At 39.0% G+C, this 23685-nt stretch overlaps 1 protein-coding gene and 1 non-coding gene across 2 annotated transcripts in view; one reads left to right on the forward strand and one right to left on the reverse strand.

Moving 5' to 3' along the window:
- MEOX2 (mesenchyme homeobox 2) overlaps positions 1 to 23685 on the reverse strand; it is an 89755-nt gene that overhangs the window by 34968 nt on the left and 31102 nt on the right. The window lies entirely within an intron of this gene.
- Positions 12228 to 12331, forward strand: LOC122730201. The gene has a single exon (XR_006353411.1). It is a non-coding gene; the product is annotated as a U6 spliceosomal RNA (small nuclear RNA).

A 23685-nucleotide genomic window follows, 5' to 3' on the forward strand; every position in this document is an offset into this window, starting at 1 on the left:
CATTAAGGCATAGAGGGATTGCAGTCTGTACCAGTGGAGGGAATGAACAATCTGTCAAAATTACTAATTCCTAATAACTGAACTAACTTTGGGGAAATCAAACTTCATCTATGAGAGCTGGTACCAAAAAAAAATCTAACAATTGAATTTTAATGTTTATTTGACATTATTCACACAATTGTGGTATGTTAAACATGGTAGGAGATCTGCTCTAATATTCTCATCTTAAAGATGATCACAATGAGGTCAACAGGGTGGATAACTTTCTCAGACAGCTAGAAACTTACCTTGCCTCTCAGGTATGTGTCATTCCAGAAGATTAACATTTCTAAAATTAATAGTCTTTTTCTTGTGATGTATTAATTGATCAATTAATCAATCAACAAATATTAAGTTCTTATTATGTGATGGGCACTGTGCTTAGTGTTAAGGAAACAGAAAGGCAAAAAACACACAAAAAAATGAACTTGTGTCGGCAGTTACGTGGCTCAGTGGATAGAATCCAGGCTCTGGAGTCAGGAGGAACTGAGTTCAAATCCAGATTCAGACACTTAACACTTACTTGCTGTGTGACCCTGGGTAAGTCACTTAACACTCATTGCCTCACCAAAAAAATGAACTTGCTCAAAATTTCAAATTTTAGTAGGAAAGACTTCTTCACATTAAAATTTCATTAAAAAACCAATGAGTAAAGCAATATTGTTATAGTTTTCTCACCTAATTAGAAGTCTAAACAAGCTAGGGACTATAAAACAATAGTTTCCATTCACTAAACATTGAAAAAAATCAAACCAAACCAAACCCTAAACTAACGGGAAGCTAGTAGCTGATATAATATAAGCCTCTTTTCTTAGAACTAGCCCAATTGGTGAAATTAAGAGAGAAATGTTAGAAATGTATGAGAACTGGACACTGAAGTACAGAATGCCATATAATGTGTCGTCAGTGCAGAGTTTAAAAACTAACTAGAAAAAGTTTATTATGAAAATTGATGATTCCCCCCAATGAATTTACATGTTGATTCTGGCATATCAAAGGCCGAAGTTGACAATTTAATTTTGATTTTTCCAGTGAAACTGTTGAAGTAACATTTTACAAGGCTCAATGGAAGCCATGGTTGATTTTGGTTTCCTTTGAAAGTTTTACTGGGAAATTTGACAAAATTTACCCAAACCTGGCAAACTCCAAAAACTGGCTGGACTCAGAGAGTTTTTCAACTGAGTATTGGCAGCCTGTGATGGAGATTTAGGTAAACATGAGTCATATACTGGCAAAAAGGAAGACCATCAGAACAGCTAGTCCATCCCATCAAAGGGGGGAAATCAAGTCAACAGCTTCCTATGAAGCCACTTGTCCTCTGCCAATAACCCCTCATGGCATGGAGGTGACCCTGACTACTGAAAGACCACCCTAAGGAAATTCTATCTTAGTAGAGCCTACCAAGCTGGAATAACTTTGGGTATGGGCCTGGTGATACTCTTCCACTGAGGAATTCCTGCTCAGAGATAGAGGCTCATCTCCACAAGGCTGGTCCTAGGGAACATTAAGTTTATACCTTCATAGTACATCATACACAATAGAAAATCACAAATGGATATGAGACCTAAATATAAAAAATACCATTTTTAATGGAAAACCAAATAAAGTACCTTTAACAACAATGAAAAAGGGAATTCTTCATCAAAAAGGATAAAATAGATCATTTTAATTTGTAACATTAGTAAAGATTTTACATGATCAAAATCAGTCCCATTAGAATCTGACCAGAAACTATAAAGTGAGAGAAAAACCTTCATAGTAAGTACCTCTAATAAAACCTTAATATAACTCACTTTTATAGAGTGTGCTAAGGTTTCAGAAGCATTTTACATATATTATGTCATTTGATTCTCACAAAAACTCTGGGGTATAAGAGACAGACACTAGGCTGTTTGCATAGACTCACTAATAAATGTCTACAATGGAGCTGGAACATCCAACTCTGACACTATCTACTGTGCAACCTAGCTGCTTAATAGCTGAGAGAGACAGAGAGAATACCCCAAAAGTCTTAGCACCATTTTAAGCTTTAATAACTAAAAATTTTAATACTTTTAAAAATTTTAAGTTAATAGCTTAAAATGAATTAAGAATTTTGGGACCATCAATATATGAAATTTACACAAATGTCTAGGAATTAGATAGCAGTTTTAAATTAGAATTAGAAAGGAATTAGAAAGCAGTTTCAAAAGAAGAAATGCAACACTGTGTGGTGATCAAGTATGAATGACTTAGCTATTCTCAGCCATACAATGATCCAAGACAATTCCAAAGGATTTATGATGGAAAATGCTTTCCACCTCCAGAAAAAGAACTGATGGAGTCTGGATGCAGATCAATATATATTGTTTTTTACTTTTTTCATTTTTTTCTTTTAGTCTGGGTCTTCTTTCACAACATGACTAATATGGGAATATATTTTACATGATTACACATATGTAACCTATATCAAATTACTTATTGACTTAGAAAGGGAAAGGGAAAAAATTGGGAACTCAAAATTTTAAAAACAATGTTAGATTTAGTATTTTCTTTTAATTGGAAAAAATACTATTAAAAAGATGAAGAAATGCAGATCATCAGCATATATATGAAAAATATCCCAAATCACCAATAATAAATATCTGAGGCTTGACTTCATCCCTATCAATAGTCAGAAATTGAAATGACTCAACGAGTATTGGCAAGCCTGATACACTGATGGTAGTCATAAAATTGATCCAAAGATTCTGTAAACAGTTGGGGAATTATGTGAGAAAAGTCATTGAACTATTCATACCCTTTGAACTATTACTCCCACTATTGATCATAAAACCAAAGGAAATAAACAACAGAAAATAATGTCCTACATGTAACACGATAGCCCCAGCTGCATTCTTTGTTGTAGTTAAAAGGAAAAAAACAGGAAACCAATTGTGGTATATTAATGTAATGAAATATTTTTGTTTCATAAGAAAAAAAAGCAAATTTGGGGAATTTGGGAAGACTTACGGAGCAATAATACAAAGCTGACAAAGGCAGAAGGAGAACAGTGAGCTCAATGAGATAACTGATAAACAATAGTTTAAAAGCCATCAAAATTTGATGAATTGCAATGAATAATTTGGAGAATTGATAGGAAAATATCCTTTTTTTCCTTCTCAGAAGAGAGGCAGGGAAAAGGACTGTGGAATGTGACCTAGGGTGTCACAAAGATCTGCTGTGACAGCTGGCTTTACGTGGTTTTTGTTTGTTTTCAGTATGTTACAAGGGTTGAATGGAGGTGGGGGTGGGGAGCTCAAGGGCAAATGATGGCGATACCAAAGCAAAAGGAAAAGTTTTGTTATTGTTGTTTATTCTTTTCTTTTTAAGGTGCTGGATTGGGAGGCAAAAGAGTTTGCTTCAAACTGTTGTTCTGCTTCAAGCGTCAGCTGTCATTTGCTACCTGTGTCACATTGAGCAAGCCCTTTCTTTTCTCAGGGCCTCAGTTTCCTACTCTGTAAAATAAGGGGATTGGGCAATCTGGCCTCTGAGGCTCTCCCCACGCCCAGCTCTAAGTGGATGGTTCTCTGCTCCAGTGTGGACACAGCATCTCTGTTGCCAACTCGGTCTGCTGGATATCTAACTTCAGAAATGTTGTGAACTTTGCCATCACTGGACTTTGTTTAGATCCTCATGTGTGACAAAGGCCAGCAAACATTCTTGTTGTGCTTGACACGTTTGGAGCTCTAGAATAAGTGACCTTCATGGACAATAGGATCAATGCAATTTTCACACAAAACTTTCTCCAATGAGCTATCTAATAAACCCGAAAGAATTGTTTTCTTCAAGCTGCAAAGTGGTCTGCTCTGCAAAGTAAAACCCTGCCATTCCATGAAACAAAGCCTAAGCTACAGCTCCATGTAAAATCAGAGATTGGAGAGGGGCAGAGCCTTGGAGGTCACTCCCTTAGCCTCATGGATGGGGATGCTAAAGCAAACAGCTTAGGTGCCATAATCTAAGTCACACCATGAGGATAGAAGCCAACATTTGCATATAGCCCTCCAAATGTTAATCATAAGCACCTATAGGCTAGCATGTAAGGAGAATGCATTAACTATTCACTCACAGTGTGTGTGTGTGTGTGTGTGTGTGTGTGTGTGTGTGTGCATCCACCCATATTTTGGGTCGGGGACATGGATTTGGCCAGGCTCAGTTCTCTTGTTTCTCTCTGTGCAAATCACTTTTGTTGAAATTCAGTTGCACTGATCACATTGATTCAACTTCTACTAACTCACTTGACACTGATGCCCCTCAGACTGAACCCTGGGCTACATCAGGAAGCAAGCAGATGATTCTTGTGCTTCCTTGCTGCTACTGCCACCAGGATTTTTCAAGTGCATGAAGAAAAATTGTGCTGCACTCATATATTCCCCTTGGTCCATTCTCAAGCATTATCTCTGTTTCAGAAATGGATGGGTTCTCTAAGCCTACATGCAATAGTTTCATTCCCAGTTGGGCTCTAGAGCAATGTTGCTAAAGACTACTCATAAATAAGGGTGTAAAGTGTTTTCCCACATGTCATTAAATGGAATGACCTGCTTTCAGAGTCCATCAAAATAGAAAAAAAAAGTGTCAACAGTTTAAAAGTGAAAAATACCAGTTGCTATTTATACCATACACTGGCCTGTTTCCTCCCAGGAAAGATCAGAAGGAAAAGAATAGATATTTAGATGGTGAGAGAGGGACAGAAAGTGGCAAGAAAGATGAGAGAAAAAAGACAGAGAATCATAAAGAAATGAGGGAGAGGGGGGAGGAGAAGAGAGGATAAAGGGGAGGGGAAAGAAAGGGTGGAAAAAGAGGAGAGGTGAGGAGAAGGGGGAGGAAAGGAGGGAAGAGGATGGGAGAAGAGAGGGGAGGGAAAACCAGGGAGAGGTGGGCAAAGGAGGGGAGGAGGTAATGAGAGGTAGAATAATCAATGGAGGACCAAGTTTGAACTCAAGCCCTGCCTCTGACCATATGTGACCATGGGAAAGTCATTTTTCCTTTCAAGGCTCCAGAGACCTTTCTAAAACTCTGGGTTACAGGTGAGATGCTCACTGACATCCCTAGAGGGACAGACACAGAGGAGATCACAGGTCTGGGGGGCTTTTGAATGCACGAGTTCTTTCTCCCCAATAGAATGTAAGCTCCTTGAGGCAGGGAATGTTTCATTTTTGTCCTTGTGCCCAAAGTTTCTAGCTTTTGGCAGGTGCTTAATGTGGATTGGAGTCCCCCATACTGAAGAAAGCACTGACAGAGAACAAGAAGAAAATGATGATGAAGGTAAAAATGGATAAGGAAGGACAACAGAGACCTTCTACCCCAATCCCTTCCTCTCCACGTGAGGAAACTGATCACTTCATGTATGGAGACATATTATAATACACACATGTTTGAAGCACTTTGTTTCTCCTCTGGACTGTAACTGATAGTTTTTCAAAACCAGCCCTGGATTTAACAACAGATGATGCTACATTGTTTTTTGTCAGATAACTAACAGCAAGGTTGAGCCTTCCTATGCATTAGGCCAAAAGCCAAAGATATCACAATGTATTTTAATTTCACTTAATGAAAAATATATAATCATATCCACATCCAGAGGATGTGCCTGGCTAATTCGGCTTTAAACAGATGGATCAATTCATCATGAGGACACATTCAATGAAAGAAAATTTTTCCATGTTCTCCTAAAGTTCCACCATAAAATGCCATGCCTAAAAACCTCAAGTGGTTCTGGGGCCTTCGTTTGGCCTCATCTCCAAACCAGCCCCCAGCTGTTGAGCAAGGCAGCAGAACCTATATGATCTGGGGGCATCACTCCATGGCAAAGGTGTGGGAGGGGGATTTGAAAGCTCACAGAAAAGTCAGGGAGTCATTTGTATGTGAATTCCCCTCCAAGGTCTCACCTTAACCAAGCTTTCTTTCATCAGTGTCAAATACTCTAGATGGCAGCTAATAGGAGAGTTTGGCTACACCACAGGGGTTGGAGCCACCAGTCCCACCAGCCCTGCCCCTCAGCCAGAATGCTGTAGATCTGAGAGAGGGATATTGCAGACTAGAGATGAAAGAAAAATGGAAGCACTATCAGGATCACCTGTCAATATCCACTATCAATCAATCAAGAGGCATTTACTAAAAGAGCCTACTGTGTACGGGGCACAGTGTCCCAGGGATACAGAAAACTGAAAATAGCCTCCGATTTGAGGCGACATACATTCTGATGGGGAGATAACATATACACAAATCTGTATACACAAGACAAGAAGGCAGGGAAGTTTAGAGGGGAAGGCATTAACAGCTGAGGAGATTAGGAAAGCCTTCCTGAGAAAGTGGAACTGGAATTCAGTCCAAAAGGAAGATAAGGATTCTCAAAGGTTGGGTTAATGGAACAGCACTGCAGCGCTCCTGGGCAAAGGCACAGAGATTGGAAACAGGGTAATATATGTGAAGAACATAAAGTAAGGCATTTGAGTTGAACTGGTGAGTGCATGGAGGAAGTTAAAGGGTTAAAGGGCAAGAAAGAGACAGGTTGGGAAGAGCTCTGGCTGCCAACAGAAGAGGCTGGAGAACAGATTGCAAGTGCCTCATCCTCTGCTTCCCATCCTCACTCTAATACTGCTTTCCTTTAAGACAATGACCCAGAATGCTTTGTTTTCTCCACTTGGCTGCAGTACAGTGCAGGCCTCCATCAGTTGCGGATGACCAGGGATCAGCACCTTGAAGAGCCACAGGCCACAGTGTGGCTGTGCAGTCCGAAATAAGAGCCACAGCTCCTGAGTGACTTATAACCGGTAACTGCCACATCCCGTGTTGTATCTACCCCATGAGGAGGAGCTGGAGTGTCCACTCCCGAGCACTGGCCTGGGTGGATCAATTGGAAAACAAGCTGTTGCCCATGCAGCAGATTTTCCCTCTCCCCAACATTGGTGGATCCAAAGGAGAGGCAGAGACAATACAGGTTGCCAGAGGGATGTGATATCCAACATCCAACTGCCTAAGGGACTCTGACTCCTGATTTTTCCTCGGGGTTAACTCCCGAAGCCTTTCCCATATATGGGTATAGCCGCAAGGCAGCGGAGGTTTCAAATCAGGGTTTCCTTCCCCTGGGCGGGTTGCCTGCCAAGGCTAAGGAGCCCCACCTGCACGTGAAAATGCCTTGAGACACTTTACAATTTCTACTAACAGAAATAGGCAACAGGAAACAAAGCAAATGAATGAGAATAGCCGCTCTTTAAGGAGGACAGGTGACGTGGACAGATGCCTAGAGGTCATTCCAGCAGGTGACCAGAGGCCTTTTGAAGCATCCATTTGCACACAGGTAATTCTGGAGCAGGGGATCTCCCCAAAGGCTGCAGAGAGATGCAAACCACGGGACATGAAATGGAAACCCAGGAAGAGCAGAATGGGGCTTCCTCCTCCACACTGGGCTCCCATGTGTAACTGTGGGGAAGGGCATGCAGGTACAGAACCTCTTTCTTCTGATCCAGGCTGCCTTTCTACTTCAAATCATTGATAAGTCGTTGAAAATTAAAAGGGAACACAGCCCATGTGGCCACATCAGAATAAAGGGACCTGGGACATTTAGAAGACTGCTTTGATGTCAGAGGCTCATACTCAGTGGTCCTCCAAATGTTCTGGTCGACCCATATGGAAGCCAAGAGGGTTTTAAACTGTGCTCTGTTTCTGAGGGCTTTGAAAGCCGCTTTCTCCTCAGCCTTCTAACTAACTGGATGACCTGTGTCAAATACCACTGTGTCCTCAGACTTCTGGCCTTTCTCACCCACATGAATACACATAAAGGCCAGTACTGCTTCGAGGCTGCAGTTGAAACATCAACAGCTTAGCTTTGGGCTCTGATGTTGGGAGCAGTTTAAAAGCAAGCAAAGTCAGTGAAAACTCCAGGTCAGAAGGGGTTGAATTCCAGTTCATCTTTCCTAGGGACATCTTGAATTCTTGGCACTTTATCTGTGTAGGGAATCCTTCCCTCCACTAACAAAGCAGATCACAACCTACCTAGGGATGGGGAGATGAGGCCTAGAGAGGGGCTTGAAGTTTAGGGCCATCAATTGTTGAGGTTGTTGCTGCTGTTAGTCCTTCAGTCTCAAAGAAGAACAACAACTTTTCATGAATTGAAGTTGTGAGGCAGAGCTACAGAAAGGCATCCACCTTACTCTCTCCTCCAGATTCATGGAAGTCCAGAAGAAAAGGCAAGATGACGGTGATGGCCCCAGAGTCAACAGTGAGTCATTAGCAGAGGCTGGATTTGAACGTATCTCAGACTCCCTAGCCCTGCTGTGTGGGAACAAGAGCTCCCCATTCCAGTGACATTGTCATTCCTGAATTCAAAGCCTGACCATAACTGCACAGGCCTTGGAACCCTGGGCATGTCTCTAAATCCCTTAATGGCCTCATAGAAAATACCCTTTAGCACTACTATAAGGAGCAGCTTCCAACCTGCCCTGGGAAAGGATGGGCCTTTCCAGGAGTTCCCTGTACAATCTACTGGTACAACTGCCCCTCCCCCCCCCAAAAAAACAAAAAGCATACACACACACACACAAACACACGCACACATATACATACACATGCACACATATACACACAAACACATACACACACACAAATACCTAACAGAGTGACTAGAGGCAAACCACAATTTCTCGGAATCTGTAAATTGAGGGAACTATAGCTGGAGTAGATACCACCCAGAAGCTTTATGAAGCTTAAGTGAGTTAGTGTATATAAAACTATTTGTAAGCTGAAAGAGCTCAGTGATTAACAGCTATGATTATCATTATTACTGACACCTACTGACTCTGTGACTTTGGGCAAGTCATTTAATGTCTGTCTCAGCTTCTTCATCTGTATAATGGAGATAAGACCAGTACCTAATTCCCAGGGTTATTATGAGGACAAAATGAGAAAATGTTTATAAAGTGCTTTGTAAACCTTAAAGTGCTATAAAAAATGATAGTTATAATTATTGTGATTATTTTTGCTTTTATTGTTGTTATTAAAGGCAGAATTTGGACTGATGTCCATAAACTGAGAACAATGGTAGATAGTGTTTCATTCTTGTTTCACTCTGAAAGATAACATTAATCAAAGTCCTTTATTGTCCACGAAACGGACTCCCTATTAAAAAATAATTGACTAACCAGGGGCCTCTCCTATAAAATGTGACAACCTTCTATTCACAGGCCTGTAAATTTCAACATCTGTATCTACTGCAAACTCACCCCAAACCAAGTTGGATCATCAACACCTCTAACTTCTCTATCACCTCAGTCCTTCTTGGAAGCTTTGGAGGGGAGGGGGAGAGGAATGTGCTAGTATGAAGAGCATTCTTATTTGGAGAACAGCTTTGCCTCAGGAAGCCAGAGGACCTCTGACTCTCCCCCATTTGCTGAGGAGCTGCTATAAATCCATGGATTTCAGCAATATTGATACAGACCCAAACCCCAAAGCAAAGACTTGTTGTGAGCTCTCGTTGCTCCCACCTCCTTTGAAGGTCACATTTCTTGGTCTTCTCATCTTTCCCTACAATTTCCTCCCTTAGGGCTTCGCGAATTAAGAAATGATTTCCCAAGGCTCCTGGTCCAGACACAACACTATATAGAAGAGGAAACTGGATTGCAAGGGGCATGAAAATGAAGTTGCTTGTAAAGCTCCACCTAGATCATTAGCAATATCGTCCAACTAGCAGAGATTTGGCAGAACACATTTTATACCATCGAACAACAAAAACAATTAGGGTTCGTGAGGTGATATGCGTGGGTTTTTTTAGAAATTAATAAAACACAAAAAATCATCTTCATAAGGAAAATGAGACAAAGTCAAGGGAAGCTCCTCAACTTTTTCCAATGGTCTTATTATAAGCAATAGCTAGACATCCTGGCAAAAATAGTTATGGAGACAGTGGCTACAATAATGATGTTGATTATGCATTACTTCCAATTTTCTCTTCTTTAAAAGCTGTGACATTTATGTCTCACTCTCAGAGGCCTCGACCTGAGAAAACTCACTAGTGAAAAATCACAGAAATTTCCTGTGAACTTGGTGGCTTTCCTTGTATCTACTTTGGTAACCAGGTCTGCAAATCGCACTCCTTCACAACCTGGAATATCATCCTGGGGCCCCTTTCCCAGCTCCAGGCATCTGGATGGAATTTGAAAGAAGTTTGCCACATTTCTGCTTTATTGGGGAATAACACTAAATGTTTAAATGTTAGCCTAGAAATAAATGAGGGGTGAAGTTATCCTGCACCTCCCCACCACCTTTCCAAAAGCAGGAGACTATGAGTGCATAGGTCAAACAAAGGAATGGTCCATAATCCATACATTGATGGAATATCTCTGCATTCTTGTTACAGAATTGCATTCACTGTTGCTGACATTTTTTATTATTTTTTATTAGTAGTATTTAAACAAGAGATCATTCACTAGATAAGAGAAGAGAAATATTACAAAAGGTGATAGAAAAAGAAAAATTTCAACACAAGTTACATTTTAAAGGGTTTTTTCCTCCTTAAAATATGTAAGATTTGCTTTTTCTCAAATGTGTCATTGTCACCCTTTAATCAAAGCTCTGAAATTATAAAATGGAATAACGGATTTTGAGAGATTTAAAATTTTTCCTAAGAGAAAAGTAAGACAACAGAAAAACAAAACCTGCACTGGGAAACTTCACCAATGATGTTTTAATTGAATAATTCTAATGATTCCATGAATTATATGGATAGAGATAGAGATATAGACCCATCATTGTAGGAAATACCATCATTTCATAGAGGCTTTTTTCTTCAAATAAATAAATGTGTGTATGGGTAAATACACATGTCTGCATGCATATAATAACTGTATATTCTGTAATATGCATATCTGCATAGACAGGTGTATACATATGTAAATGCATATCCCCACTGAAAAAGGTGACTGTCCTTGGGCAGTGACCATGCAGTGAGTGGCAGATTGCAAGGCCTGGGAGGATACCACCAGCTCAGCTGACTAGGGAGAAGGGTCTGGGACCTTCATCGTAGCCATTTGCATCCCACATAAAACTGTCTCCATCTTCCATAAAAATGCCAGGGGCCTTGAGGAAGAACACAGGCCTGAACCAACAGTGTATTTTGGCTGAAGTTTCAGTGCTCAAGAGTTAGAGCCAGAAATAGGAACTTGCTCCATGAGAAAAAAGTACTTGCGTGTCACTGTTGTCCATCTGTCTTCCCTTGTCTCCATCCAAGTCCCTCAATGTGACATGAGGAACAGGAAAGAAACAGACATAGATGGAAACTGTAGAAACAAACTCTAACCCCAGATGAGGCTAAGTCCTCTGCAATGCCCCCCCACTCCCCCAAGGGCCCCTACCTCTATAAAATAGGAATGATGATACTTGTCACTTGTCCTTTTTCCGTGGAGTGATTGATAAGGTAAGACCTGCTGAGCACCTTGAGAGTCAAAAGGCCTCTTGGCCAAGAGTCAGAAGGCTTGGATTTTAGCCCTGTCTCTGTCCCTAGCTCATGCCCTCTCCAGAGCTCTAGGGTTTCATCTGCGAAAAGGGTATTGGGATTCCACCTATTCCACAGGAGAGTTGTGAGGACGGAGGGAGAAACACGAGGTGGGCCTTTCATTAAGGAGAAGTGGAGAGAACATAGGGTTTGAAATCAGAGGGCCTGGGTCCTCATACAAATCCATAAATCCTTCTGTGTTTCCAGAAAAAAAAAAGTAGGGCTAGACACTTGCTGGCCTCTAAGGCCCCAAACCTAGGATCTTATGATAATATCCCCAATCTGATTTGGAAATCACTTTCCTCGGTGGGCTTCTCATGCTGGTTCTTTTTTGTGAGGGGTAGAGAGTAGGGAGGAAGCCAGCAGAGCAGGGTGATGATGTCAGCCCTGCAAGAGACTCTGTATGGCCATTGGGACAAGAGATTCCAATCAGACCAATCGGCTGGGGTGATGTCTTTGTTTCTCTGTCTTTTGTTCTTGTTTCTGTTTCCCCCACTTGGTTCCCCCTTCCCATCTGGTCTTCTCCAGCATTCCTGGACATTTTGTTCTAGCCCACATGGCATCCTACCCTCTTCACTCGGGCCATTATCGTCTGGATCTCAACAAGATGCCCTTCACTTTTCTAAGTCTTTCTCCAAGACCCAGATGAACCACCCTGCCTTCCATAAAACCTTCTAAGATCGTGCTTGCTTTAGCAGCACATACACTTATATTGGAATGATACAGAGATCAGCATGGCCCTTGCACAAGGATGCCACACAAATTCGTGAAGCATTCATATTATTTTGGCAAGTCCTTAATCTGAAGTTTTGTTTTTATCTGTTTTCTCTCACAACCTAGCTAATATGGAGATGTTTTCCATGACTACTCATGTATAACCTATATTGAATTGATTGAGTTCTTGGGGTGGGGGGTGGGAAGAGGGGGAGGAAGAGAAGTTGGAACACAAAGTTTAAAAAAATTGATGTTAACATGTGTTTTTATAGGTAATTTGGAAAATAAAATTCTAAACATAAAAAAGTATAAAGGGATGAGCACAGAGACCAAAAATTGATAGCTACTGGAATGAATAAGGTATTCTCTGATCCAAGGTTGAAATGAGAAATAATAATAGCTTTCCTTTATATAGTGCTTCAATATTTAAAAGGGATCGCTTATGTTAAGTCAACTGTGCAGGGGTTCATTCCACTGATAAAGATGCAACTTGTGACTATAGTAGATTTTCTTTTGACAAAATGAAAAAAAAAAAGATCATTTTTGCTAACCTGATTTCTTGTGATACATCTCTATAGACTTAGGATGTCCTTGAATGAATCTCTGATTGGGAAGATGTGTGAGGTCTGGCACAGTATTCAGTGACATAAACATGGAGAATTGGCACCTTTGTAACACAAGAAATCTATCCAAATGATTCTAGTGAATTAGAATTTAAATGGACATATAAAATATGACTATAAGGAAGGAGGAAAGAACATCTAAAAATACAATATTCTTGTAATACTCAATTTAATGTCTAGTTTCTAATTAGGAAGTATAAGAGTAGAAAGGAGAAATAACAGAAAATGGAAATAATTGTAAAAGAATGCTGGCCATTTCCAAAGCACAGAATAAATACCAATAATCTGTCTCTTCTCCTAAATTCCACCCAAATAAAAGCATCATTAGCATGGCTCATGGAGTTCACTGTTTCTGGGATGCCCTTTTGTTGAAGGAAAAATATTAATGTAGATATTATATTATGTGTTTAGCCACTAATTTGCCATAAATATTATTTAATTTATCATTATGCTATATCTAAGTCATTTCTAGCTTAGAAAGATATCCAAATTACCATGGTCTCCTTTTCCCTTTGATATGACTCTCTCTCTTACATTGATTTGGAATAAAATATACATTTCAAAAACCTTCTAGGATCTCTCTAACAGTATCCTCTGATTCCTCAGATTGTCAGACTCCTTTAAATAGACTGCTTCCTGGCCTGCCCCACTACCTCATGCTTATTTGTAGACATGACCTATTCCCCCCATCAGATTATAAATTCCTTGAGGACCCAAACTGCATTGCCTTTGGATTGGAGGGCCCTGTTCAACAACTATTCCTTTGACCTTCTCCTTCCTCCTAATCATGGGTTCTCCCTCAGGATCTGTGGCCCCTTGGCTTCCTCTCTCCTCTCTCTATAACCTCTCTAGTGGTAATTTTATTAACAGCCAAGGGTTCAATTCTTCTTTCTAGGCAAATGAATCAGAAATGTGCATACCCACCCCCACTATTAGCCCTGAACTCTAATACTACCTTATGATCAACCAGCTGGTTGTCCCATCAAAAACTAAACATGCAAAAAAAACGAACAAAAAAGAACGACTAAACATGCTCCCAAGTAGAACCCATTATCTGATGCGACAAAGTCAATAACACTATCAAAACTTTCCCCTTCCTCTAAATGTCCTTTATTTTCTTCTGAGGAAGTAATAATAACTAGGATTTCTATGTGGTTTTAAGGTTTGCAAAGCAAATTAAAAATATCATCTCCTTTAATGATTACGACAATCCTGGGATGTAGGTACTATCATTCTGTACATTTTACAGATGAGGAAACTGAGGCTGAGAGAGGTTAAGTGATTTGCATAGGGTTCCATGTGTGTATATATATATATATATATATATATATACATATATATATACACACATATATACACATATATACACACATATATATACATATATATACATATATATATACACATATACACATATATACATATATATATATTATTTAAGAAAAGTCTATGATTTTATTGGCATGGAAATTCCTGGTTAAGTAATTCTATCTTGCACTGAAAATTAACAATGCCTTTCAAAGCTATAGTCTTACAAAATGGACCAAAGAATGGAGAAAAAAGTATTTGGCCAAGGTTACACAGAGGTGGGACTTAGGTCTTCCTGAAATAATAAGAACTAATTATAATAATAATAGCATGTTGCTAGAGCTTGAAGGTATGCAAATATCACATTTTATCCTGACAACAATCCTGGGAAGTAGGTGTTATTATTATCTTGATTTGACAGATGAGGAAACTGGGGACAGGCAAAGGTTAATTGACTTTCCCACAGTGACACATATTATAAGTATCAAAGTCAAAATTTGAATTCAGGTCTTCTTGACTCCAGGTCCACCTTTCTATCTAGAAGCATAGAAGTGGGGCAGTGGATAGAGTGCTGGACCTTGGAAAAGGAAGATCTGAGTTCAAACCCAGATTCAGACACTTACTAGCCATGTGACCCTGGGCAAGTCACTTAGATTTTTCATGCCTCAGGGTCCTTATTTGTAAAATGGAGATAATAATAGCACCTCCCTCCCAGTGATGTTCTGAGGATCAAATGAGATAATAATCGTAAAGGGCTTCTAAAAGTGTTTGGTTTTATTATTGTGCTATAGAAATGTTAGGCATTGTTATTGGTTATTGTTATTATTAAAATGGGAATAATAATAGCACTTCCCAGGGTTGTTGTGAGGATTAAATGAGATAATAATTGTAAAGCACTGTGTAAACCTTTAAATACTTTATAAATGATAACTTTCTTCATCAAACTATATCAACTGCTTTTCTTTCTCCTCGTTGTTTTGTCTGTGCTCCAAAGGTGACCTTCTCAATCCAATAAATGTTTCTTAAGCACTTCCTCCATTCAGGACATTTAGCTGTTTGAGGAATAACAAAAAGACAGAGAGATTTGGTCTGGATATGTGATTCTATTGAGTAGGTGTTAAAAAAAAAAATCTCACAAGGAAAAAATCTCAACATAAACTCCTCAAGGACTAGCACCACTTTTTCTTTTGTCTGTATAGTGCTGACAAGTAATACGGTGCCTTGCCATATCCGGTAGTTAATAAAGTTTGCTGAAAAAAGGAAAGAAGGAATATCCTATTCATCCACAATCAATTTGGAAATTGAAATAGTTTTGTATTTTTTAAATAAAAGTATATACCTACATATCATAGATATACATCAAACTATATCCTTTTTTCAGCAAACTTTATTAACTACTGGATATAGCTAGGCATATATGTATGTATATGTGTGCTTGTATACACAAATACATACATGTATGCATATACATATACACATACACATATATGTGTGCATATGTGTATATCTATATATTTTTCTTTATACAATTTATATATTATTTATTTTTTCTAAGTGGAGAATCTTAAGAGTTTTTCTAATATCCTATTTTCCCCAAAACTAGCAGGGCGGGAGGGGGAAGAGACTAAAAAAAAAACAAAACAAGCAGAAATGGAATTTCCCCCACAATGACCCTCATTAACAAGCAAATAAACTTTGCTTGGTTAGCAATCTTGGTTAGCTCAACACAAAACAGGATAGCTCAGTTTTAAGAGCATGGAGCAAGATTGGTCTAAAAGCAGAACAGTCCTGAGCTGCACAGGATTCTCAGGGGAATGGAGTGTAGAGGTGGGGAAGCAACTTTTCCAACAACATCAGATTTGAAATAAAGGAGGAAAGACAGAAAGTATGAGAAAATGAGGAGAGGAAACTTTACAATTTCCAGGCAGTTCGTTGTTTCAGTGGTGAGTAATGTTTGAATCCCTATAGGAATCTAGCCGACTTGGACTTTCCACAGCCTCCTAAGCCAGGTCTCAGAGATCTTGGCTCCAGACAATGGAGTGAGCCCCCACTCTCTCCAAAGTTTCCATGTCCTTTTTAATACCCAAAAAGTACACAAGCTCTTTTTCCTTTCTTTCTTTAAAAAAATCATTTATTTGTATTCATTTGTTTTGGAGATTTTAGAAAAATGAAATAATTTTTCAAGGCCTCTCAATGACTATTTCCTCTTTGAAAATTCCAAAAGTAGGAGTTACATGAAATCTACCAAGTTTTCCCACAAATGAGAAAACAGTCAACTTGGAATCAAGATGATTTATCTATATTCTCAAATCCCATGTAGAGGTATGAGCCCTGGAAAGGGAAACAAAACCTAGAAGCCTCTATATTTAATTTATTTTTGTTCCAAATTTAGGATTTCATTACTGTGGAGAATTCCAAGTATGGAAGTTCCCTTCACCATTGTAAATTAGCAATACTAAAGTAGTATGATTTCAGAGATTGATAGCTAGCAAGGATTTAGCGGTCATCTGTTCCTATTTCCTAGTTTTAGAGCTAAGGAAACTAACACTGGGAAAGGAAACAGTGATCAGTCCAAGACCATCAAGATAACTAGAAGAGCTAGAATTTAAACCCAGATATTCTCATTTCAAATATGGTGCTCTTATCTAATTAAGTCTTAGTGACTTCCTTGGGCCACTGGAAGGGGGAAGGGAACAAGCATTTATTAAGTTCTTATTATGTTCCAAGAGGGGCAGGCAGTGAGTGCTCTGGAGTCAGAAAGACATGAGTTTAAATCCAACCTCAGATATTTACTAGCTGTGTGACCCTGGGTAAGTCACATCTCATTTGTTTGTCTTAATATACTGGAAAAGGAAATTGTAAACCACTCAAGAATCTTTGCCAAGAAAACCCCATGGACAACATTTATGTGCTGTGGTCCATGGGGTCATGAAGAATTGGACATGAATGAACAACTGAACAATAAATGTTTCAAGAATTTTGCAAAGTGCATTACAAATATTATCTCACTTGAGAAGTTGACTCACACAGGGTCACTCAGACAGAAATAGACTTAAACTCCATTCTTCTTGACTCCGAATCTGTCTTCCTTCACCACTATAACACACTGCCTCATAAAAGAATATGACATACCATGAACCTACAAATGAGTATGCTTTCATTACATGAGTAAAATAAAGATATAAGAATACTTGAATTTAAATACATAGCCCCACTAATAATCCCCAAAATAAAACTTACAGACTTTAAAAGTGGGTCCAGTACAATTTGGCTATGATTAATTCCTTTGGATTTGACTTCTTACAGAAACTAGAAATAAAGAGATAGGCCCAGGGACTGAGGTCAGGAGGTCTTTGTGTCACCAGACCAGATGCATAGCATACAGCACTAATGTTCTTTGCAAGCTACAGATCATCATTCAGCTTAAGACCATAGAACCTTTTCAAAATGGGAGTGATCTTTCTTTTGCAAGGAAAAAAAAAAGGATATAAAGTATCAAAGTCAAACATGAAATACAAATTCTGTCTTAATGTAGCTGGATTTGTCTACTGAAAGGGCATTTTTTGTTTTATTTTGCCTTTTTGATTTTTTTTTTTTTTGGTAGACACATGCCACACCCATACTGTCATGGGTAACAGCATAATGGAAGGAGAAAGGGACTTTAAGCAATCTACTAGTCCAACCCTCTCATCTTAGGCATGAAGGTGGTTGGTCCAAGAGGGCTCAGGGAAAATAAGTCATCTCAATAGGATCACTATCTAGAGGTCAAAGGTCACACAAGTAGTAAGAGTCTAAGAGGATTTGAACTCAGATCTCACCTAGAAGTCCAGTGCTCATAGTGCTAGACAACTGCCTGGAGGAAGCTGTTTCTTAGTTTCCATTTCCAATGAACACTACTGATGAAAACTCAGACTAAGATTCTTCAAAGGAAACAAGGAAACTGGATATTTGACAGTCACTGGAAAATCATGAATGGACCTTGCATACCAAAAGCTGGAGCTGATGGAATTTACTGCCTGTTGTTAGAAGTTCAACAGCAATTCACTTGAAAATCAAATCAGAGAAATGTTTAGAAAGGAAAACAGCCCCTGGTCTGGTCCAGCCAGTGCCATGGACCCATGGCAGATGGGCTTCCTGCTTTCTTTCCCTTTCCCCATTTCCAGCATTTTGAGGAGCCAGGCTTGCTGTAAATAGTTTCCAAAGCTTCACCATTCACTTCTTGGCTAGGCATCCTCTCTTCACCCGGCATACAGCGATTTGAGGTTTGTTTGAATTCCTGCTGGGTGGAAGTATATGGTACTTTGGAGCAGGTGTGACAAGGCCGAGGCCCCTTCAGTTTCAGCTCCTTTCCATTCACTAACCACTTTATCTCAATGGATGAAGCAAAAGGGACTTTTGTGTTTCCTGGCAGTCCGTGGCTTCAAAGAATTTCATCGTGATTTGTTTATTTCAGAGGAAATGGAGACCAGTCAGTGATGACAGATTTATTGGTTAAGTGGACAACACACAAGAATGTTCTTGCAATATAGACCGTGCTTGAACTGCAATCGAAGGGCTCTGGGCAAGAGGCAGAGTGTTTTGACAATTCCAGCTCATCTGATCCAATACCATCTAATATGTATATTCCTGTGGTGTCCACACCGCGAGATTCCACAATCCCCTAAAATAAGCAATGAAATAGAAAGCTACTGGAAATTGGGCCTAAAAGGAACAGTCCTTATAGACTTAAAATCCTACGATGTGGACCATTGAATATCTGCTGGAAAAGAACTTTGAGGGGTCACTGAAAGAAAACAAAACGTGTCACATCCCTTGTGTTTCATTCCAAGGATTCAAGGATGGTTTGGGTGTTTGGAAAGGGGCCTAACAATGTGGGATATACATCATTGGTTTCCACAGCCATGAACCAGAGAATTTTCCATAAGAGCAATGAAATGAGAACCATCCCTTTATCTCCCCAAATATAACATGACTTATTCTGGGAACCACAGTACTGTGGGTGACAGGACTGATCAAATAGTCTGGGGGAATAACAAATGAGAATTTGAAATACTGGAAATGAGTGTGTTTATATGGATAATGACTACGAAAAGAAAGTATTATAACTGAAGACAAAAATAAAAATCTAAACCCTAGGTCAGAAAGTAATTTAAAATACAAATATTACTATAAATTTTGCCATAATATAATTCCTAGGAGAAAGATTGATCTTGTATATTAGACATAAAAGAATGGAGAGCCAAGTCAAGGATAAGTTGGATTTTTTTCTGCAGGAAATAAGCAATTCTGTACACAAAGAAAAAAAAAGAATCATGTGAGGAAAAAATAAAAAACTAAAAACATTATTCCAAGGCATGTAATTCTGAAATGCAAGATGAATTGAGAGGAATAGATTCAGGTTAGCCTTTTAAAAATGTTTAAAAACACACATAATTTGTTTATTTGTGTACAGATCTTTTTAAAGGTACAAGGTTTTAAATTCTTTGAAGGTAAAGATCAAGACATAGCCCAAGATCACACACCTAGTGAATTTCAGAAGTAGAATCAAGGTACAGCACAATGATATGTTTCTTTCATGCATAAATGAATGAATTTCATTGAATGAATGAAAGATTCTCAAAAACTAAATACTGACAAAACTATTAAATTATACCAAAGAGGAAGAGGAAAACATCTAAAGATAATTCGTTTTTGGTTTTGTGGGGCAATGAGGGTTAAGTGACTTGCCCAAGGTCACACAGCTAGTAAGTGTCAAGTATCTGAGGCCAGATTTGAACTTGGCTCGTCCTGAATCCCCAGGGCCGGTGCTTTATCAACTGCACTATCTAACTACCCCCAGAAAACATCTAAAGATACCAAGGGAACTCTCTAAAAAATTTTTGTCTAAAAAGGCCATGCACTTGGGGCAGCTAGGTGGTGCAGTGGATAGAACACCAGCCCTGGATTTAAGAGGACTTGGGTTCAAATCCAGCCTTAGATACTTGACACTTACTAGCTGTGTGACCCTGGGCAAGTCATTTAACCCCATTTGCCCAGCAAAAAAAAAAAAAATCAAAAAGGCCATGCACACAAGAGAGTAGAATGTAGGCTGTATTTTATTCTTATCTCCATATGCTGAATACCTGGTATCTTGAACTTAATAAATGCTTATCATTTGAAAAGCAGGAGAAACATTATTAAAATTAACAAGCTCAGGAGCTATCCTCTCAAGCTTCACTCACATTGAAAGCCCAGAGACAACTCCTCAGTCTCTCCTCATAGTCGAGAGGTATCCCTGGGGGGTTGAGTGATGTTTTTCTAATGCTGTAGATCATGAGCCCCCACTGGAACATTTCCCTCATTATTTCCAGTAAATATCAATTAGTCAGCAAGGCAATTAACTTTTAGAAAGCAAAGTGCCACAAATCTGGTCATACACGTCTGTGACCCATTCAGTCACCAGCACTTACAGAACCTGGGGAAAGTGAACTCAAACGTAAAGAGTATATATATCTAGAAGATTGCTAGAAGACATTTTGTACCCTTTGAGGGCATGCACTCTTGAAGCTCCCCTTAGGCATGATATAGGTTTCCTGCTGGCATCCTTATAGAGCCCTGAAGCTTCCTTTCCATCATGTATCTATTATTGCCTCATCTCCTGATGCAGATATTACTGCTGCTATTCAAGAGCTGGGTTGCTGATGAGAAGTTCACAGAGTACTCCTCCAGCCAAAAGGAAGCAAGGGGAAACCAAGATGATGGCTGGAGGTGGGATTCTTCTCCTAACCCCCCACTCAAGCAATGTCTTCTTTCCTTTCTCTCTTAGACACTCTGGACCCTGCCCTTCAAATCACTGGGTTACAAGCATATCTGTACTAATACACATGATGAACAGGATTTGATCAAGCTTTCTCCACAAATCCAAAAACACTTCCAGGGCAACATCATTTCATTAAATCCAAAATGATTTAAGGCTATCTCTATGTATTAATGATTTTTCCAACCACATATTAATTATTTCATGTGTGGGTTGATTCAATGGAGGTGTTGAAGCTTTATTCACACCCATATCATACCTGATTAATTGAATCAATCAAGGAGGTTGAGAGATCTAGCTTACTAATGTAGGGGAATGGGACAAACCTTTTACACAAAGTTCAATATATAGGATGAGCAAAGCCCTATTAGATTAGTGTCAGGAGAACTGAAGCTTAGAATGAGCTTGAAGAGGGAAAAATGATGATTCCAGTCTGAAAAGTAGGAAAAGGAAGGAGCCTTCATTATGCAGGGAGTTAAGAGAGGCATACTGTCCAGGATAAGGGAGGTCACAGTCCTCCCACATGTTGGCTTAGTCATGCCACATCTTGAATATTATGGTCAATTCTTTCTTTTAATTTATTATTTTTATTTACATGTAAACAAATAATTTTAACATTTTTTTTAATTTTGAGTTCTGAATTCTCTTCCTCCCTCTGTTATTTTCTCCCTTCTTGAGGAGGCAAGCAATTTGATATAGATTATACATGGGGTAGCTAAGTGGTGCATTGGATAGGAAGAATAGGAACCAGGAAGATTCCTCTTCCTGAGTTCAAATCCAGCCTCAGATACCTACTAGCTGTGTTGCCCTGGGCAAGTCCCTTAATTTTGCTTCCCTTCACTCCTTATCTTTAAAATGAGCTGGAGAAGGAAACGGCCAACTATTTTAGCATTTTTTGCCAACAAAACTCCAAATGGGGTCATAGGGAGTTGGACATGACTGAAATGACTGCACAATAACATACATGTGCAGTCATGCAAAACATTTCCATATTTAAAATGTTGCAAAAGAAAGCACAGACCCAACAAACAAAGACAACAAAAGGAATAATAAAGATTAAAAAGTATGCTTCAACCACCATCAGGCTCCATCCATTCTTCCTCTGGAGGTCAATAGCATTTTTTATCATAAGTTCTTTGGAATTGTCTTGGATCATTGTATTACTGATAATAGTCAAATCATTCACAGCCAGTCATCACATAATATTGCTGTTACTGTGTAAAATATTCTCCTGGTCCAGCTCACTTCACTTTGTATCAGTTCACAGGTATTTTTCTGAAAGCATCCTCCTCCTCCTGCTCATCATTTATTGTAGCAAAATGACATCCCATCACAAGCTCTTCAGCTATTCCCCAATTGATGAGCATAACCTCAACTTACAATTATTTTGCCAAAAAAAGAGCTGCTATAAATATTTTGTAGATATGGATCCCTTTGTTGTTTTTTTCTTTGATCTCTTTGGGGTATAGATCTAGTAATGGTATTGATGGGTCAATTGGTATGCAGTATTTTATAGCCTTTGGGCCATAACTCCAATTTGCTTTCCAGAATGGTTGAATATTACAGTTATCCATGACTAGGAATGTTATCCATGACTTCAAGACTCTCCAGAAGGCAGCTAAGATACAGAAGGGATTTGAGTTCATGAGATAAGAACAGCTGAAAGAGTAGGAGGTCGTTAACCTGGAGAAGAGAAGACTAAGAATGAGACGACAGCTGTCTTCACAAATTTGAAAAAGGAAGAATTTGTTGTGAGGTTCCTCCCCTCTTCCCTATTTGAACGTAAAGTGAAGGGAAAAGGAGCAATGGATGGAAGTTTCAAAAGAAAGATATTTAGGTTTTATGTTGCAGGAGGGGGGTTCTAACAATCAAAATTATCAAGTTTTCTTGGACAAAATGACAAATACGGTAATACTTTACAAAACCATGCATATATAACCCATATCTGATTGCTTATGGCCTATGGGAGGGGGGAGGAAAGGAGGGATAAAAACCCAAAACTATAAATAAAAATGTTTATTACATTAAAATAAAATTTTTTAAAAACTATCCTAAAGTGATGTGAGTGGGTGGGTTTCCAAAGAGTAAATTCCTCCTTATGGGCTATATTCAAGCCAAATCTAGATAACAACTTATCTAACAGACTGTAGAATGGGCCCTTCTTCAGTGTGGCAAAGATTATTGCCCTCTGAAGTCACTTTCAACTTTGAAATTCTACAGATCTGTTATTTAAAAAGAACCTTATCTTAAACATTGGCTCAGAAACTTATTTTGTGACCATGGGTAAGTCAAGTAACTTCTATGATTCTCACTTTATTTGCCTGTAGAAACAGAAGCAATCAGTATCTTAGTACCTACATCATACCAGTGTTGTAAAGATCAAGTGAGATAAGATACAGGAAACACTTGTAACATTTTAGTGTCCGTGATCATCACTTAGGATTAAAGGTGTGGGGAACAGGCATACTCTAAATGATTTTCGTTTAAAGGTGAAACAGAACGTCTTAGTAGTTAATTTGCTTTCATGTTTGTTTTGTAATTACATGAGGGTGATCATCCAAATGGGGAAAAAAAAAAATGACAGAAGTGAAACTTAAAGAAAGGATGGAGCTGTTGTAAACATTGCAACTAACTATCCAGGATCAGCTAGATTCCTGGAGCCCTGAAATAAGTGACAAATGAAGCTGTCAGAAAACTGC

The sequence above is a fragment of the Dromiciops gliroides genome, chromosome 5 (assembly GCF_019393635.1).
Source record: "Dromiciops gliroides isolate mDroGli1 chromosome 5, mDroGli1.pri, whole genome shotgun sequence".
Lineage (NCBI taxonomy): Eukaryota > Metazoa > Chordata > Mammalia > Microbiotheria > Microbiotheriidae > Dromiciops > Dromiciops gliroides.